Source organism: Harpia harpyja, chromosome Z (assembly GCF_026419915.1).
Source record: "Harpia harpyja isolate bHarHar1 chromosome Z, bHarHar1 primary haplotype, whole genome shotgun sequence".
Taxonomy (NCBI): Eukaryota; Metazoa; Chordata; class Aves; order Accipitriformes; family Accipitridae; genus Harpia; species Harpia harpyja.
Window position 1 is genome coordinate 10,937,974 of NC_068969.1, and position 14,925 is coordinate 10,952,898.

A 14,925-nucleotide genomic window follows, 5' to 3' on the forward strand; every position below is an offset into this window, starting at 1 on the left:
ACTGCTGCAGGAAACGTTGTGGGGTGAGATTTAGCAGAGATCATCTTGCAGAGTACAGATGCGCACGCTGCCGTGATGGCACAGTGCCATTGCAGGTGTGAGCACAGCCCTTGGTAACAGCAGCTCCACTGGTCAAAGTGCCAGAACTTGTTGTAGGGCACGGTGAAGGGTGGACCCGTGCCTGACTACGTCAGGAGAAGGTAAGATCTGTGGACCTCTTCTGCTGTAGAAAGAATGATGTTGGTGTCAGCACGTCCTCTGCGTGGTCTTAGTATTGCTTTGGCTAAATTGTGTGTTAGAGTGGGATGCCTTTGACGCATCTGTCGCCTCATTCATTGCCTCATCCGTGGAGCTTTGCTTAAGCCATCCCTATGGCTAAGACAGACAAAGATTCTTTTGAAACTTCAAAGAATCTTTGTTCTAGTTTTGTTTTGTCTGATTTTCTCTTGTATATAATAATGTATGTAATATAGATGGAAAAAACGATCTTCACTTAAATGTTTTGTTCTCTATACACATGCAAGTGGAAAATGCTTCGTGGATATTTCTTACAATCCCGCAGATTCAGACAATGCAGTTCACAGTACTATTTTAATCTACGTTTAATGTTAAATAAAATGAGAGCGCGTGTTAATTTTACCAGAAGCAGATGTCAAGTATAGCAGACTTAAAGCAAAAAAAAAAAAAAAAAAAAAAAAAAAAATCAAAAACCCACAAACCAACAAAGCCTCCCAAAACAAAAGAAAAAAACTTCAGGCAACCCTCAGTGTGTGGCCTAAATGCAGCATTCCTTTTGACTGTGCAGCCCCCAGCTGCGCTGCTAATTGGGCCCTGCTCTTCACCCTCGTTAGCCCTTGGGATTGTGTGCACTGCTCAGAAGGAACCCCCACGTTACAAGGCACTATAATACTTAGATGTTACGACGATGTATCTCTGTGGGAAGAAAAATTCAGTTCACACCCTGTGAGTCCAAACTATAAGGTAAAAATAATCCCTTTTTATTCTCTCCTAAACAGAACTGCTCCTGGAAAGCAGAAACAAACCCTAGTAATTGCTCTATGTCCCTGGAGTCCTTAACAGAGCATCTGCAGACATGACAGGAACAAGACCTGCTACGGGATCCCTGCAGTTTTCAGCAATGGCAGAGATCAGTTCATGCATTACTGTTTAAGTGCTGTGTGTGTGCGCTCAGTGCTGTGGCATTACAAAGAAGATGACTCTATTTTCCTGCTGCAAGGAGGTTGAAATCTTAACATCCTCAACATATGGAAGGAGAGTTTTCTCTGACTGTCCAAAATCTCATAAAATGTAAGCTGAGGGGAGAGGGGAGGCCACGTGCATGCTCGGTGTTCAAGAAAAAGCTATTTGTGCTTAGTATAATGGCAATATTTTTCAGTTGCAGCTCTCCTGTGCGGAATTTTAATCTCCCTAATATGGACAGAGTGAGAGCAATGAGAACTACATCACTTTTAACTTAGCCGGTTTTCTAAGAACAAAAGAAATATGTGTCAAGTATGTGTTTTGGGTCACTTCTGCACCTTTTTCGTCTTTCTATGTTTCTATTTATACCCTGGCCAGTTCCTACACTCTCCGACCTGGTAAAAAAATTAATGTGGCTGCTAAACTTTAAGAGGGAAGAGAGTGGTTTCCTAGATTTGATCTGAGCACCATTACCTTCATTAATATAAATAATGACATCATCTTTTATTGTAGAATGGGAACCTTAAACAGTTATGGGAGAGCAAACTTTAGGAACAGTGTCCTTATGAGATACATGTGATTCATCTTCAAGTGTGCATATTTGAGAAAGATGCTGTATCCTGAGCCAAATCAGCTCTGTGAATCTGACTTTACTCCATTTCAAACTGTAATTTATTAGCAAAAATTATCCACTTTTTTTTTTCCCTTTTGAACTATGTGAAAATTGGTGCTTGCAGCCTGCTGGGGAGTGCTACGCGACGCGCAGGCAGCTCTTTTGTCCTCTTCCAGCTTCCTCCAGAATCTGCTTTTGCACTCCTCCAAAAGCCTTTTGTAAACGATGCCTGAACCATAAAGTAATGGTTACCGCTGTCTCATTTCTGGGATTCAATGTGTTAGTCATTCAGAGTGGTGGTGTTCAGGGCACTGATGAACTGCCAGTAAAGTGCTCGGTTTCCTACCAGAGGAGTTTGCTGATGTCTATTAGAAAATATCACCACATTCGGGTTCAGTCTCTTGTACATAACACAGCGTGGAAGAAATGTGCATCCTTTTTGGCCAGAGCTGAAAAAGCAAAACGATACACCACAGTATGGCTGTAGCTGCTGCCAAGGGTGAACATCTGCTCTACAGCTTGTCATTCAGCTTTTAAAGACGTCCTGTGAGCAGCCAAGAGTGCTGGCCTGGCTGGGTTCTTGCATCTGTTTTGTACCTGAATGGGAGATAACTTGCTCCGAAGGGGAAAGCCGCAGACTGGCAGGCACCACCTCTGTGCAAGTTGCACATTGGCAGCAACACACTGCCAATCTGTCTGCTGCCTGCTGGAGAGAGAAAACCCCGTTTTCTCCTCACCTGGATTTTCTGTGCCATGTTTACTGAAAGGAATTGGTCCTGCAGTGAATTGCCATGAGGAAAGTAGATGTATGCTCCCCATTTCCTAGCACCTGCCTTTGTGCAAGGGCATGGTCTCAGTGTGCCTCTCTTCTTGCTGTCAGTAAGCAAGTCATGCAAGGACAGAAGACTGAAAGTTGTTTGGGTTGGTTGGTTGGTTTGTTTAAAAAAAATGGAAAAGTGTTTAGCAAGCATTAGTGATTGCTTTCAGGGAGTTTGTTTTCAAGCCTGACCTCGTGCCATGTGAACGGCCAGTGTTACAGAGCTCCTGGGGAGGACAGAGCCAGGAGAGCCTGGAGTGAGGCTCATTCATCCTTAAGCCCCTGCCTTTACCTTTCTCCCTTCTTGAAGCTTAGGAGAAAGCTCTTCTGCCACCTCCTCTGCCCCAGCCTCGGGGCCCTTCCCTCCTCGACGCAGGACTTTGCTTGATGCTGTTAATGAGGAGCAGGAGCCCTGTCTGCTAGATAAGCTGTGCAGCATAACTGTGCTGACACACAAATGGGGGGGTGCTGCGGTCGTAATATCCTCCAGCTGTGTCCTAAGCCTGCATATCTGCTGTCCTCTCTGAATTGTTTCCTTGGTAAATGAAGACAAATGTTGCATTATTCCAGGGGCAGAACAGCGTTTCCCAAACCTTTCTTCTGTAGTGGCTGTTGCCACTTCTCCCTGGCTTTAAGCCAGGGCTGGCTCAGCAAACTTTTGGGTCAGATTCCCAATTTCTTTCATCTGGTTGTTGCCTTTTCCTGTTGCCACTCGCAGCGCTGCCAAACTGTCAGCCGGAGTGGGGGGAAGCACTCATGGACTGACCCATCAGCCCGGTGCCTGGCCCTGTGAAGGGCTCCAGTGCTGCTGAGATGGTTTGGAGGAGGCCACCAAGTTGCTTTATATGGCTCTTGCCATGTTTTGCTTGCTCTAATGCCCGAGTCTCCCACTAAAAGCTGAGGAAGACCGCATCTGAAGATGTTCTGTCTTTTCAGCTCCCTGTGGGAGGGGTGGCTCCCTGGTGGCACTTCATGCCTTATTTTCAGCTTATCAAGTGTCTTCACCCTCATCCCAAAACAGCAGCTTTTATAAAAGCGCCTGAGCCCAGCTGGCACGGGGGCAGAAGTAAGATGTTTTGGGGCATCTCACAAACATACACCAGCTCCTCACTGGGTCAAGGATTGTCTGTCTTACAGCAGTGCCCCAAACAAATCCTCCCCAAAGGGCTGAGTGTGCCCCTCCATTGGCCTGGGTCTGCCCAGGGCTATGGGCTGCTGTCCTGGCTGATGTGGAGAATAAGAAGCAGTTTTCCCTCTTCCTGCTTCCAGGAAGCTGAGGAGGTTTTGACCACTTTTAGAGAGTTTGGAGAAGACTTTGGGTGCCACCTTCATGTGATGATTCTCAGGAGTACCCTTGAGATACCATTTATCTAGAAGATTTGTTGTCCCTGGTAACTTTAGGGATGCATGTTTCTTCCTTGGTCTTACTGAGATCCGGGTTAGCCATCTGGAAATCTCATCCTGTGATTACTCCAGAATCTGGAAGACCTTTTGTAACTACTAATCCCAGAAACAGATTTTCCCTTCATCCTGTCTGTCAACACAGCCTTTAACTTATTTTTATGGGCTTCAGCACATGTTTGAAGCATCACTGCCTTAGGATACAGTCTATGTTTTCCAGACTATTTCAGTGGTCCTTATATCTACATATAGCACTTTCTGAAGAAGGGCTATTTAGTAGGATCTTCTGCATTCTTCAAAACTGAACACATCTCCGTTTGCACATCTAGAACAGGAATCAGTGTGACTTTGCATGCCATGAGCATGAAATCCTAGGAAATTATACTTTGCGATGCAATCTATTTTGCCTCAACAGAATTGAGTAATGTTTTCATTAATAAGATGTGATAAAGATTGTATTAAAAAGTATTGATCCAATTGAAGCAAGAGGGGTAAAGCAAAAAGTATTCTAAGCTAACTGGTGCCATACTAGATTCTTAATTTTTTGCCTTTTTTTGTGTGTGTGCGCGCGTCTCGTCCACTAGTTGTTGTTTCCGCACCAAAATAACTTGTGTATGAATTTTTCTGTATGTGTCTTAACTGCTTTACTGAGGCAGCAGGATATGGCAGGTAGGAATTGATCCTGTGTGCAGCAAAAGCTGTCTGATAGTGCCATCTGCATCAGAGTAGTTTAGGAGGGTCTGCGTTGTTATCTTGCCTTGAATTGTAGCCCCATATTCCTGCAAGGACATAAGGTTTCAGGCAGAGGTTCGGAGAAACTCACTGGATGAGGTCTGCAGGACATCTTCCCCGAGGCTGGAGCATGCCTATGTGTTGGAGAGGGCAGGAAGATGTCTCTGCATATACACAGACCACAGCAATGGGCTTGCTTTGAGTCCACAGTGTTTCCAGGTTTGTTGGCATGTGCTTCTTTGTAGGAGTGGGCCCTGGTCTACATGTGCTCCTTGAGCCCATCCTTGTGCATTTGCAGAGCATCATGTAAAGCCACCCTCTACGAGTCAGGAGCGAAATAGGGAGAGCTGCCTCCTTTTTCTCTCTTGTAAGGAAGAATTCTCAAGAAATGTAGAAACATTTTTTGAGAACAACAGAAAAGCTTGACCTAATTGCAGCTCTAAATATATGCCTATAGCCCCTGAAAGGCCCAGCAGGATATAAAGCCACCAGTTCCAGTTCTCGTTTTTGCCAGAACTTCAAAGTGTTTCCTTTTACGCAGTAATCTTAAAACTAGTCCAAGAAAACACTCACGCGATTACTTAGATATTCCAGTTATGCCACCAATATGGAAAGTTAAATGATGGTATTTTCCACAGGCGAAGCTGCCATCGTTAGTTAAACACGATGGTCTTCTGCTTGCTTGTAGGAAAGATACGACCTCCTTTCCATGGTCTGAGAAATGGTTGCTGCTCATAAGCTGAGTCCAGAGTGATGACTGATGGACTAAGAAAATGGGACCATAACACCGTCACCAAAGTCCAATTTAGGCTTTAAATGTTTTTTAATCATAGTCATAACCTCCTCTGGAAGGCAAGCTTTGTACGGACTAGCTAGTACTTATTTAATGAACTTTGCTATTTTAATATTTGAGATTGCAGTTACCATCTTTATCAGTTGTGCATCATGTCCGAACCTTAAGTAGAAATAAAAACTCGTGTACCTCCATTGATTAAAAGCAAAATAAGTCGTGCAGGACCTGCTCCTATCCCCCAAGTCTTAGTCTGTTCCTGAAAACGTTGTAAGCTGTAGTTCACCTACCTCTGCCAGTGCGGCAACATGTAATCTGGCAATGCGTTGTATTTTGTTCACAAGGCCAATGTGTGGGCTTAATTTGTGCATACTCAAGGAGCCATGGCTGGTCTGCTCCAGAGATTATAAATATATAATATAAATATATTATAAAATTGAGGGGGACATGGGGTTTTTTTGGTTGGGTTGTTTTGGGGCTTTCTTGGTATCTTGTTAAGTGCAGTTATGTGGGTAGGGTCTGAGATTTGGGAGGGGGGCGGTTCCTGCTGGAAGGACCTCATGGTAGCACTTGACCTTGTTGACCTTGCAGTCCAAGCCAAAGTAAGTTCATCCCTTGGCTGCTGGGCCCAGGAGAGCCGCAGCAGATGCTCCAGGTCCTGGTCAGGAGGAATTTCTGGAATGCCGAACAGCAGCCACTAGGGTCAGCGGAGACCTGTAGTACTTGAAGTGGTTTCAAGGACTACAGGAAGTGTGGTCAAAAATGAAGAGATCATTCAAGGATTGTTTAGATGTAGAGGATTCCTCCTGGTTAAGCAAATATCCTGCTGAGTTGCTGCTGGAAAAGAATTCGATGTGTAAGGCTGTGTCTTCTCCAGATTATGAGGGATGGGATGCAAGAGAGAGAAACTTCTATTTCTACAGACTTAGAAAGCACATGGGCCTCAAACTCTTTTCCCAGTTGGAAGGCTTGCTGTTAAGAAAAGGAAACAGATTTTTATAAGCAATATTTAATTCAAGCATTTGGTAATTCTCCTACTGCAAAGGTTTTAGGTCAAAGTCTGATTCATTGATGTGGAACTAGAATGAAAGGGATTAGGAGAGGAAGTAGACTCTGAAGTTAGGAAAACTCTCTGGTTTCTTGTCTACTAACCATTTTTTTCCTACCCATCAAATGTATATTTGACCTATGTTTCTAATTTAAGTGTTGTAGAGAAACTTATTCCTACACGCCTTCCTTTGCTCTTTTTCTGCCCATTGTCATCAGTTCTGCCATGGGTGTGTTCGATTTTGCTCTTTCAGGAAGGGATCCTGATCTTTCCATATTTGGGAAGGTTTCTGGACATGACATTGTTGTACAAATGCTGTGAATTTATACATTTGTTCCATTAGGTTAGAGAATGGAAAATGGGTGGTTTATTATTCTTATAACTCATTAAAAATATTTGTTAAAATAGCGCCCTGTTCACAATGGGATGTTCTGCAGTAACGCAGGCGTTGGGGGAAGCTGTAGCCAGTACCTTCCTTTTGTTGCTATGCGTATGTGTATTTGCATAGGTGCGTGTGTTTTGTTCAGGATTCTTACAGGGATCGCCTTGGGGATCCGTCTGAAAACTTTACTTCTGGCAGTAAGGTCAGTTTCCCTCTGTCTGTCCTTGCAATCTCCCCGTGGTGTGTGTGACCCTCAACTCCTCTCAACGCTTTCTCCCAGTCTCCAAACCCTTCCCTTTTGCCCTTGTCCTCACTGGTAGGTTGTAGAGACCTGGCTGTCATCAATCTAATGTCACTTAGAATACCCACAATATCATGAATGGTTGTTGTGAGTGCTTTTCCTCGCTGTGTTCATAAAGCAGCTAGAAAAAGAGACTATCAGAGACAGGTCTGCATCCTGCCCTGGCTCTGTTACTGCAGAGCTGTGATGGATTTACTGCTTTCATAAATGCAGCAAACGGCATTGCCAAACCCAGTGATTTATCTGGGGCCACCCATGTGCTATGCAAAAAATAGCTCATCCTCAGAGAAAAGAATGAGGTGGGGTTTTTTCCCTGAGTTTGCAGTAATTACTTTGGGAATAATCATGTTGCTCAAGAGAAAGAGAGCTGCCTTTTGTTTTGTGAAAAAATGGAGATAAGAACAAGGGGAGGTTAAGTGCGACAAGTCCTCAGGCTGGCTGCAGGGCTGGGCAGCGCAGGCAGGCAGGCAGCAGCGGGGCTCCAGCCCTGCCTGTGCTCTGGAGAGGGGGGGAGCACACTGGTGATGGGCAGAGTTCACCTTGGGGCCAGTAATTAGTCAGGTTGGAGCTTCCCAGTAGGTTGAGGGCATCCTGGGAGGTCACCGAACAGGGAGAAAACAGGGGGCTTGGCAGTGCAGAGGACCTCATCGTTTTTCTCCCAGTTTTTACCATGTAATTCATGCTTTGCCCTGTAAAGCATTGTGATATAGTTTGTATACATTATGTAAAATAAGTTGTATTCTATTATATTGAAGAAATACGAATATAAAATAAAGTCAAAGGATGGAGTAAAGTAGCTGTGTGGTAACTGGACCCCCAGTCCCTGGTTGTCCCATTCCCCAAGGCTGCAAAGCCTCTGGGGCAAAGGCTGCGGTTGCAGGTCTCTGCCATCCCTGGAATGATTTAGGAGTTTTCCGCATGAAGACACGATGTTAAATACAGTCTGTCCTGGATGAAAAGGGAAGCACAGATCAAGTTCTGTCGCACATTGCTCACCAGTAGAGCCTGTCTCCAAGATCTCAGGTTTTCCTGCTGCTTGTGGCACTGTGCAGCTCTTGCGTCTCAGGAGTTTTAAGAAACAATTTTTAACTGTGCTTCAGATTTTTGAGGCTGGAAAAGCTCTATTGTTGCTCCAGGCACAATAGATACGTGGGCCCTTTAGGGGTAGTTCATGTTGGTAATGGGACAGCATGTGGCAATTTGTAATCTAGGGAAAGCAAAACCCCGCATCTCCAGGGTTTGTATGGGGGGGAGGCTGGGAGGGCGGTGAGGGTGGCTATGAGCGCTTCAGGTAGGCAACTTGCTATTGCAGAAGGTGGAATCTGCCATAAATGCCAAGGTGAATCTTTTATGGGAGGAAAGATGTCGTTGTGAGCTGCCTGACACCAGCGTGAGACCCTGCTTCTGCATTTCCTCCCTGAGACGTGAATTGCAGCCTGAACCCCCATCACCCGGCATGCGTTGCAGGAGACCCAGCTTCCAAGGGCGGTCGGGAGGAAGAGCCGTAAATCCCAGCGGCTCCTGAGCACAGATGCTGGGTCAGAGGAGTCGGACGTTTGGCCCTCCGAGGGCTGCCAAGGAGGTCGGCGCAGGGGGGCTGCCCGCACAAATCCTTCTGCTCTGTGGGAATTTCCCCCTTGAGCGACTGCTGCGCTCTTTAACCAGAAGATTAATGGAAGGGGGCCGTGGAAAGGGCCAGAGTGCCGGGTATTAGTTCATTAGTCTCCAAGCAAGCATGCAGCCGGTGAGTCACCAGCACCGCTTCCTGCGCACTGACGCCGTGCTTGGAGCTCTCCCAGCGCCGGGTGATCCGGCCCAGCCCTGCAAAGGCTGGGAACTTGCAGGACCAGATCACCTCATGCTGTGACTGCGGGCTGTTAATGCTATAAAATAAAAACTAATCTAGATTAATTACACTGCACATGTTATTCATCTATAATCCTGCTCCTTGGCCTCCTTCCCTCCCAGCACAGCTCCCTGTTGGTTTCTGTTCCTCTCTTAAGGTGTCCTTGATTCCCTTTGGGTTTCTCCATTTCATCCAAGGGGTGGGAAGAAGGTGCCTGCGGCTGGTAGCAGCGTGCCTCCTCTGCTGGTTCTGCTGGGGCAGACCCGTATCTGTGTACGTGGAGGCATAACTAGCTGGTCAGAGCTGTCAGTTGGCTTTGATGGGGCACCAGCTGCAGCAGCGGCTTGTGATGCCAGGGAGGTGCCGCAGCACAGCAGGGCACAGGGCTGGAAGTGCTCCTGGTGTCTGACACCAGAAGCGATGGTCCTGTGAGGGGATGCACGCAGGATGCGTCTGCTTCCGTGGTTTTACAAAAATTCGCTGCTATATCCTACAGAAACGGGTTGAAAATTAAATTCAACCGTGCAGGGAACCAGCCTGTAGCTGCCACTGCTTTTTACTCAGAAACAGAGCGTTGCGCCAAACCAGTCATCTTCCTCACATAAAAGCAGTGGTGCTTATGTGCAAACTCGTGTGCTGTCACGGGCCTGGTCGGTCCTGGCCGCAGCACTTTGGGGTGAGCCAGCTCTTCACTGTGCCGCAAGGGCCGGGAGGGAGAGTGGGAGAGCTGGAGCAAAATGCCAGAATTTCTCATTCCGAAAACACGTATCGCACCTGCGGTGCTGCCCCGCGGCCAGGGGAGAGAAACCCTAACCACAGGTCCAGAGCTGGAAGGCTGGGGGCAGCCCAGGTGGTCTCTCCAGCTCAGCCCCTGCTGCCGGGGGTCCCGGCACACGGTTTGTTTAGCGGCGGGTGTGGGGTTTGGGCTTGGAGGGACCCACAACAGTCATGACCGAGCATCATCACCTGCCTGTGCAGCAGCAGAAAGCTGCTGTCCGTCCCGCTCTACCTGCAGCAATGCTCAGTTCTGGCAAATTTATTGTTACGATAGGTGCTGGGAAATTAAAAGGTGTCAGCTCGACAGATGAGCATGTAGGATGAGGTCTGGTTGCCGTCTGGAGCATGTGGCAACGTTCCCGATGACTTGAGTGGGAGAAGCACCAAGACCCCAATCTCCTGAGATGACGAAGAGCCAAGAGTTGCTAAATACAGACAAAATAAGCCATACTTTTGGTTAGCTGTGAGTTGTTTCAGGCAAGAAGAGATTTTGAAAGGATCTTCATACCTCACAGAGGATTGTTGCACTTTCATGTGATGCCAGCGGGATCAGTGGATGCTCCGATGGGGTCCTGGGTTGAAGGTGGGTTATGGGCATCATCCATGTATTTTCCAAAATGCTCTGAACTATTTTCTGCTGCGGTCACTTCCAGCAGGTGTTTTTAAATACGGTGACCATTCGTTCTTTTTCCAGCCCTTGTTTTTCTCTCCTCTTCACCTGTTTGAACATTGCTGCCATAGGGGGAGGGGGAGCGGACCAGGAGGATTGGACTACTGGGCTGGAATTTTTTTCCTTTTATTTTTCTGATTTTTTTTTTTTTAAACAACTGCATTTTTAAATGACTTGTTTATAAGTATGGACCTTATTTTCAAAACAAAGCACACCACTGACTTTGTGAACAGCTGTTACAAAAGAGGGCCCCAACTGGAGGCCTTTCACATCTGTAACTCTGACCATGTCCCTGCAAAAGCAGTGGTCGGTGCAGAGGACTTCGTTCCCAGGGTATGTACAGGAGAGGCCCATGACCGCCGCAGGGCTATAAACGGCTGTGTTTTGAACCACTTGTTTTAGCCTGGTGTCCCCAGGCAAGCTGGGCCCTAGCTTGAGTCGTGACTTGACTTGACTTGAAATTGGTGAAAATGCTGAACCCCTGCGGAGGGAAGGACCCCCTCGGGAGAAGCCCCCAGGGACCCTGTTAGCAGGAACGGGGATCTACGGGAGAGGAGCTGGCAGCGCTGGCGGTAGTCGGGGTGGCAAGGGCTGACATGGGGCGGCCACGCGGTGCTGGGTATCTTGGCATAACCGGGTGCCGGGGATGTTCCCTGGCACCAGTTGCAGAGAAGGTCTCCACTCCTGGTCCCCGCCTGAGGTCAAGCTCTTCCACCAGCCCAGTCATCCCCAGCACCACTCTTCCTCAAGAAAACATGCAATTTCTTAAATGGTTTAAATACTGTAATTTGGAGAATCTGCATGTTGTCTTGGCGAAACAGACGCTGTCAGCACCCGAACGCCTTCACCCTGCGCCTGCTCCCCAGCAAGCACCAGCCTTGCCTGCGCGTGCCGGGAGGTCGCGGATGCCCCTGGCGTTTACCGACAAAAATAACGGCACGTGTGCAGGTATGTTTTCAGTGGCACTTCGTGCATCTGCTTTAAATTGCTTTAAATTACAGCAAGGGGTCAGCTATGTTTAAATGGACTCAGAGGTGATACCAAAGAAATGAGGCTTAAAATTCAAAGCAGTCCAACCTGCCCCGCCGTGGCATAACTCTCTGAGTAACTCGCTGGCGTCGAGCCATCACCCTGACTCCAGGGAGAGACGCTTTAAAAGCCCCTCACACGGGCAGTTCAAATGATGTGCGCATGGGGGAAAAGAAAATAGTGTTTAATTGAAGTGCTGCACATGTATATGTATTTTTAGGATAAACAAAACAGATTGGGCAAATATTTGTTTCTGCCCCTACTGCTACAAAGCAAACTTTCCCACAGCTTTTGACAGAGGTAATCTGTTTTTTAGCCACGATGGTGAATTTGTAACGACAAGTTTTCATTTTGAATGTTTCAGGATTTCCTGATTGGTTCTCATGCAATTATTTTGATTAACAATGAGGTTTTCAGACCAACTTGAAAGGGGCTCGGAGGCTTAGGAAGAACCTGGCTCTCTGTTACTCCTCTCTCACTGGGATTAATTTCCACAGCTTTTTAGCACTTGAATCGAATTCTTTGGAAATCAAAGAAAACTGCATTTTAGAAATATTTCATATCTTCACCCCTTCTGAGAAGGGTTTCTTTAAGTTTAGAAAAAAGCTTGTTCCCATATAAGAAAAAAAAAAGAAAAACATAGGGCTGTAATAAGAATGAAAAAACAGCATATCTTTTTTTAATGAAAAGGTGTATTTTTAACAAAAAGCTGAATGCTTTAGATGGTCATTTCTGTGAGAAGACAACGTCTGAAAACAGAGACTGAGAAGTACTTGGGGCGTTTTTGATTAGCAAGGAAATGAGATCTCAAACTAGGAACCTCTAGATGTTTCTCTTTCATTTATAAACATAGGAGGTGGCTTAAGAAATTAGGAGAAAAGTCCATTAGTGGTGTTTGCTCAGATTTCATTATTCTATTCTTATAATTCACATTTTTTACCCTTTTTTTTAAGATGATGTGGAAATCTCAGATTAGCGTTGGAGTGTGCATGCCAGCAGATCCCCACCGCACTGCCTGTCACTGTACCCCAGCCGATGGCATCTTTCTGCAGATGGGAACAGTCCTCTGGAGCTCCTGTTCCCCCCAGAAAATGCTATCAAGGGCAGGTAACTATAAGCAAAAGCGATGTATAATGTGCTTGGACCTAGTGTACCCTGGGCAGTGTCCAAATCAGCTGGGACTGCACGTCCTTGAACTGCCCCCCCCGAATGCCCGCAGCCCACTGGGCTCCTCCTCGTGGGGAGGTGAAAAATAGGAGACCTCGCTTCTGCTCGCTAGAGATGTGCGTGGAGGTAACCCAATCTCTGTATTTTCAGTTGAGAAGTCACCAGCGTTTAATGCAGCTGCTTAATTAACATCAGCAAGGGCTAAGGCCAGAGTGGGCCAGGTGCTGGAGCTGCCTTGTGCCGGTGCCCGGCGGAGGGCAGGGTCCCGCAAGGTGGCTGGCACGGCTCCACGCTGCCCACCCCGGCACCCTCCCTGGGCACTGGCACCTCCATCCCTCACCTCACCTCGGGCAAGAGGGAAGGTTGATGCCAACCAGGTGGGCCTGGATGTTTGTGATGTAACGCTGTGAGACGGCTGCTGGGACAGGTCCTGCGTTCACTAGTCACGTCCTAGATTAATTTGTCGCCTTATAATAATCTAAATATAACAGCAGATTTAAGTATCATAGGGGCAGAACCCAGTAAGGACTGAGAAGGGTGGTTTTGATACAAGCTGAGAAGCCTGTAAATGAAAAAAACCCCAGGTTTTAGCTTTCTGTGAAAGTGAACCTTTCTGAGTTCAAGCAATTACACAACCAAACTATCCAAGGTTAGCAAATGTATTAGCCAAAGGTAAGTATCTTTAGCAGCCTATTTTCTTGCACACTGCAGAAGGTGGAAATATAAGCCACGTGTCTGATGTGATCTCCGTACAGATGGGTTTGAAACGCTGGCTCTGTTCTGAACCATCATTACTTTTACAGTGGACTTTTTAAAAAGTATACTATTGCTGCTAATATTATGTGTACGTATTTTAAAAGTAATTTCCCTGGACTCCAATAAAACGTTCTAACAGAGTTTTGTTCTCTAAACAATTTTAACCTGCGTTTCGCCTTTTGGGGAGTACTTTTGGCCCTCAGGCAACACAGAAGAAAAATTGCTGGCTAAGTAACACCACATGCAGGAGAGACTGCTGACCACTAGAGAGCTCCCAGATGAGAAGGCCTTTCAGGCTGAAATACAAATATGTTTTGTAATGAAAGCAGAAACCCTCTTTTACTTTAGGACACAGCCATGAAACACAGAAAGGTTTCTCACTTGTGCTGCAGCAAGAGGCAACATTATCCATAATTACATTTTTCATACTTGAAATCAAGAGCCTGAAAGCTGCCCTCCCTCCAGAGCAAGGTTTGAAAAATTATCTTAAATGTTAGCCTTTAAGTCAAGTCACATAGTGGGGCTGATCTCAAGGATGAATGAAAAGCTGCTGCAGCCCTTCAATAAGGGTGTCTGCACGGGCATTATGTGTCGGCCGTCGCCTCGTGCGCTGTCGCCGGTGAAGCCCCGGGGATGCCGTGTGTCACCTGGAATTACAGTGCTGCAGCCAGAGCCTGCTGCTCCGGGAAAAAAGGGCAGGGGTTGCCTCTCCCCTCCTTCTCTCTCGCTCGAGCTCCTCTTTCATCGAGGCTCCTATAACTGGGGACGAAAGTCACCGTTTGTGTAACTCAGGGTGCCTGGGTGCTCGAGGGGGCTGGCCATGGCATGCGCCAACGGTCCTTTGGGAATCACCTGGGCAGGAAGATACGCTGCATCCACCCTGGAGGGGCTGCCTGAGGTTCATGTTATTTATATGGGGCTAAAACGCTCTGGATTCATTCAAGGGTCTAGGCAAAGCCCGTGCCCCGGGGAGCTCGCAAGCGAAGCCCAGACGCAGGGTGCGGGGTGGGACGTGCTGGCATTGGAGCCGTGAGTTGCAGGAGCCTCGTGTTCTTCGTTTGCTCTGAGCACTTTGTCGCCGGCGATGACGCCCCGTATGGACTCCTGCAGATGCGTGGGCCGATGCACTGCAGAGGATGCAGAGGTTAAGGGGGGGTGGGCAGCAGCTGGGCTCAGCACAGCAAGTGCTGCTGTGCCCGGGCCAGCGTGCACTGTGGCCATGGAGCTCCGCAACACCGCAGGGCACGCCGGGTCTGTGAGCAAACCTCCACCGCAGCTTAGCCCTGCTGCCTTCCTGCCAGCCCCGTGAAATGCTCCTGCCCCCGCCATGCGTGGCCTTCCCTGTGACGACCTGCAGCCTGCCCACCCAGTACATCCTCCTGCAGAGGAGGCTGGT